The 5,373-nt window shown below is 45.8% G+C and overlaps 1 long non-coding RNA gene across 1 annotated transcript; it reads right to left on the bottom strand.

Moving 5' to 3' along the window:
- Positions 1–218: 218 nt before the first annotated feature.
- Positions 219–3,682, bottom strand: LOC121158948. Its single transcript, XR_005884281.1, has 3 exons — positions 3,599–3,682; positions 2,792–2,911; positions 219–972 (listed from the first exon to the last, which is right to left on the bottom strand). It is a non-coding gene; the product is annotated as an uncharacterized LOC121158948 (long non-coding RNA).
- Positions 3,683–5,373: the final 1,691 nt, after the last annotated feature.

Here is a 5,373-nt window from a genome sequence, read left to right as displayed (position 1 = left end):
TGCACACAACTTCTCTATTTGGTCAGAAAACAGAATTATTTATTGTAAACTACTAGCTCCCTGTGCTGGGTAATACTAGGAATTTATTCCTTCTGTCTAACTGTTCTGGTATCCATCATTTAATATTTCTTTAGCCCTTTATTCTCAATCTCTAGTATTCACTGTTCTATGTTCAGACTGATGTTTTCTAACTTCCACATGAGTGTGAGCGAGCAGTATTTATTTTCTGTGACTGGCTTATTTCATTGAACCTAATACTCTGTATTGGTTTATGATAAAGCAAATAGCAGCCCTGGCATTCAAACCTTCCTATTATCTGGCAGCAACCAACCTGTGTGATTCCCTGCATAACCATTCTTTTTCTCTTTCTCACCATCTAACTTTCATCCCTAAGAAGCACCCTCTGTGATCAGTTTTGTGGCACAGTAGGTTGAAGAATTCCTTCTTGCAAGAACCACTTCAGAATCCAGGTGGAGTTCCTGGATCCTGGCTATGGCCTTGCACAGTAATGACTACATGGAAAGAGAATCAGTAGATGGAAGATCTCTCTCTCCGTCTGTAAATCTGCCTTTCCTAAATAAATAAATATGAAAGCAATAGCCATCCTCTACCATCTTCCCTCTAACACTAAGTATGTATACCTTGCACATAATTTTACACGAGCCCATTCCCACCTTCCTTGTGTGAGGATCCACACTCTTAACCCAGGTCACCTTTTTATTTTTGAAGCCTTCCATTAACCCTCCAAGTCCTGTTACTAGATCTCTGCGCTTTCAATAGTATCTGCTGCTCACTTGGGTCAAATTGACAATACTCAACTTTACCTGAGCCTTTGCTGTGGTCTTCTTCTGTCTGGAACAGATAATGCTGCAAAGAATCACTCTTCCCCAGGTGACTCAGGGAAGCAAGCCTCATGTCTCTTTTAAGCTCATGACAAGTGACTTAGGAAATCTTTCAGTTCCTATGCTTTGCCTGGTAAAAGATTAGAAGTGTTTATTTCCCTCAGTTGACAGAAGCAAGGGCTTGTGAGCTTCACAAAATACTAAATTTCTCCTTTCTTCAGTGTTCTGAACTTTGACTTTTCTCCTGTCCCCACTGCGACCCTTCCCAAGAGTGTGCTGACCTCAGGAAAACATCCCCTCATTACCCCACTCTCTCCTCACTGAGCTCTTTTCGGCCCTGCTTCTGTCCTCCATGGCTGGGGTGGGGATGTGGAGATTGCTGTGTCTTTGGAGTCCTTGAAGCTTGGCTTGATTTCCTTATTGCAAAAGACCTCCTCCCCATTTTGCAATAATATTTTCCAATATTCCCTCTTCTCTCTGATTTGAGGATTTTTTTAAATGATGACACCACATTTACATTTGTGTGCTTTGCATAGCCTGTTTTACTTTCCTTCTTTTTTTAAAGATTTATTTAATTTTAATGTAAAGTCAGGCATGCAGAGAAGAGAGACAGAGAGGAAGAACTTCTGTCCTCTGGTTCACTCATCAAGTGGTCACAATGGCCAGAGCTGAACTGATCCAAAGCCAGGAGCCAGAGACTTCTGTGGGTCTCCCATTTGGGTGCAAGGTCCCTATTCTCGAACGCTTTCCTAGGTCATAAGCAAGGAGCTGGATGTGAAGTGGGGCAGCCAGGACACAAACCTGCCCCCAGATGGGATCCTGGTGAATGCAAGGCAAGGACCTTGGCCACTAGGCTACCACACTTGGGCCGTTTTTTGTATTGTTTTGTTTTTGTTTGTTTGTTTTAAACTAGTGTTTCAATTTCTTTTCTTCACAGCTGTCCCCATCCCCTACCCTTACCGTGGCCCAAGGAGTGTTCCAGAGTTCACTGGCCTTATAAGCGTTGCTCCATAGGCATCCTCCTTCCTCTACCACTCTCATTCTCCTCCACAAATCGCTATGGCACAGAAGTCCTCCCCTCCTTCTGAATTCCACCCACACAAATGACTCAGAATCACTCTCCAATCATCTCTCCCCGCACTCCCGAATGACCTCTCTCAACAATCCGAGTTAACCTCTCCTCCCCCACGCATCCCCTCACTCTGAGAAAACATCAAGTTCCTGCTTACACATCTCACCCAACCAAGACAACCCTCCCCCACACACAATTTGGCTAGCCCCCGAATTTTTTCCAGGGTTCCAATTCCAGTCCACTCCCTCCAGTCCACACGCAGCTGGACTCCTTACCCACCCAAACCCAACCACAGGGAAGAGACCCTTTCCTGCTGGTACCTTGAAGCTCAACTGCCGTTCCCCCTTCTCTGCCCTTAGTCCAAGTTTGGCCACCCACTTAGCATTTCTCCCACTCTACCTCGCTGGCTCCATTCTTACCACCAAACTCCTACTCCTCCTCTCTGCCATATTCCTCTAAAAGGTTCTCTTCGCCCGCCATTATGGGTCCTGCCTCCCACTCCCACCCCGGGGGGAGGCTCACTGGTTCCCCCCTACCTCTCTCCAGGGCAGTTCCCCCACCATCCCTGTCTCGTTGGGCCGCCCCTCCCCAGGGTCTCTGCTCCCTGTCCCTGGGCTGGCCACCCTCTCCTGGAGCATGCGCTCCTCCTGGCCCCAGTTCCCTTGCTGCCTGTGCCCGAGGGCTCTTTCCAACAAAGACCTCTTTCCCTAGCCAGGGCTTCCTCAGTTCTCTCACCTTGCCCAAGACCTGACCTGTGATGGCGGCTGCAGATGGAGCCATGCAGAAATTGGTTGATCCCTTTGCATATCTTAATCCCCTTGTCCCTCATAGTTCCCTATGACCATTTTGTCTATTTCCCACTTTGTTCTTTACCTACCTTTTGTCTGCTTGAAGCCAAGTTCCTATCACCCAGCTGCTCCAGAGAGATCTGGTGGAGTGGGTTCCTTCACTGAGGTTGGTAGGCTGTGGACTCAGGCTCCTGCCCAGGGTGTGGTTCCTTATGTGAGAAGGTGGGGGGGGGGGGCTGTAATTATCAGAGCAAGCAGCAAGTGGAGAATTTGGTTTCACTTTTACTTTCCTCCCCCCCCCCCTCGAATATTTTGTTTGTTTTAAGGCAGTTGATTTAAAGGAAGCCTGTGTGCGTTTTGAATCTGAATGCGTTTCTTTGTATCTTAAGCATACTCCTTGGCGGGTATCTTTAGAATCTGGGAGGATCAATTTCAAATGATTCAAAGTTCAGACAAGAAAGACAATTTTGTGGTATTTGAATACTGTTGGTCATAGTCTGTTCAGTATTTACTGACAATTGTGACAACTGTAAAATAGACTTTTTGGAGTAGTTAGATTGGTAACACCAGTCACATTACCTGGAGACTAACTAAAAGGGACAAGACAATTAGAAAATCCTGAAACAGCCGTATTTACAATCCCGTATTGAAGATACCTAGCAAACCAGCTATTAACTGCTCCTAGAAATACATCAATGTGTTTATCTCTGAGAAATGTCCTCAATTGATTTGGTGCCAATATTAGGGAACTGCAGTAAGAGTCATTTTTTAAATTAAGCAAATCCGGGGAAGGCAAGTGTCTCATTCAGATTATACACAAGCTCTCCACGTAGGCACAGAGGCACTAAAGCAGCATGATGTCCCACTGAGTGCCTGTTGAACACAGATGCTCTCACCTTCTTTCATAGTGTCTTCTACATGTCTGAATCCCTGGGAGGTCTGATTGACAACAACATCTAAGAGTTCAGGGTGGGGGTCTTGGTGCAATGTGCTTTTTGGCTACTTGTTATGCTCACAGCTATTCTGGGGTGTTGCTTCCAATCTTGGCTTCCTGTTATTGTTGCAAGACAGCAGCAACCTCATTTCTTGTCTCACATGAAAGAAAAATTTTCATGCAGAAAACTCTACTTTGCAAAGCATGATTTATTTAGGAAAGGAAGAAAGAGGGACTCCTGTTGTAATGACAGGAGGGGTCTACAAGGGAGGAAAGACCCCAGGAAATGGTGAAAATGATATCTTTTATGCACCACCTCCAGGAGGGAGTGCACGTGAGTCACCCCAAGGACAAAAAACAAAAAAATGATTTGCAATGGATAGTAATGTCTAACTCCTTACCCAGAAATAAAAGAATAAGACTTGTGGCTTCCTTCTCCCATTCCAATAATCTGAAAACTAAGGTGCCATTCTTTTGGACAGTGACCAGGGATGGGATTAGTGTGTGGGCCAGTCTCCTGGCTTACATTTGTGACTGTAAGGTCCATTTGGGATATGTGAGGGGCAGCCCAAGATGAGGCTGAGAAAGGTGGCTGATAAGGCTGCACCTGCAGAATACAGCCCCCTCCTCAGCTTAGCAGTGACGTAAGGATTCACCAAGGTTGAAAAGAACCTATTGCACTCTATTGCATTCTATAGCACCATATAAGGCTCATTCATTTGTCCCCCAAACCCTTCCTTTACAGCCTCCTACTTAAAAAGACCCGTCTTATACTCTGGTGTGACTTCGCTGACCCACTGTCATTATAGGATCAGTGAACCTCAATTGGGTGTACTCCCAATAAAGCTTGTTTATTTTTTAAAGTTTATTTTATCTTTGTTGGAAAGTCAGATATACAGAGAGGAGGAGAGACAGAGAAGAGGGTCTTCCGTCTACTGATTTACTCCTCAAGCAGTCTAATGGCTGGAGTTTAGCTGATCTCTAGCCAGGTGCCAGGAGCCTCCCCCAGGTCTCCCATGTAGGTGAAGGTCCCAAGGCTTTGGGTCATTTTTTGTTGCTTAGCAGGCCACAAACAGGGAGCTGAATGGGTAGCAGAGTCCCCGGGATTAGAACCTGCACCTGTATGTGATCCCAGCACTTGCAAGGTGAGGACTCCAGCCACTATGCTACCATATCAGACTCAGTAAATCTTGTTTTAATTTGAACTTTATTCTGTGTGGATTTCTGGTTCTGAACAAGAATCATAACCTTACAGTGACAACAGCTCTAAGACATGGGGATTGATACATTGATTCTGTCCCTTTGCTCTCCCCTGCCACATCCCTCTCCTCCCTCCCCTTCCCCCCGCCTCCCGAGGGAAAATCTGCTCCAGGAAGGGTACAGGAAAGGGGAAAGCACAGATTTTATATTTTAAAGGCAACTTCATCAGGGACCAGAGACCCTAACTGCCTACTGTCTCCTTTGACTTCTCACGTTATGTGTCTGGGAAGGCAGCAATGATGGTCCAAGTACTCGGACCCTGCCACACATGTGGGAAACCCAGATGGAGTCCCCAAATCCTCATTTTGACCGAGTCCAGGTTTGGAGAATAAACCAGCAGATGGAAGCTGTGTGTGCCTTTCCTGTTACAGGGAAAAGAGCACGAATGTATTTTGAATCTCTTTTTTTCTTTTTCTCCCCTCCTCCCCACCCTTGGTGCATTGTACTCAAGGGGATACATCATGAAAATGTAATGGA

This window comes from Ochotona curzoniae, unplaced genomic scaffold (genome assembly GCF_017591425.1).
Source record: "Ochotona curzoniae isolate NIBS_2020 unplaced genomic scaffold, NIBS_Ocur_1.0 contig_4017, whole genome shotgun sequence".
In the NCBI taxonomy this organism is placed as follows: Eukaryota; Metazoa; Chordata; class Mammalia; order Lagomorpha; family Ochotonidae; genus Ochotona; species Ochotona curzoniae.
This window is presented reverse-complemented; position numbering and strand designations above follow the sequence as displayed.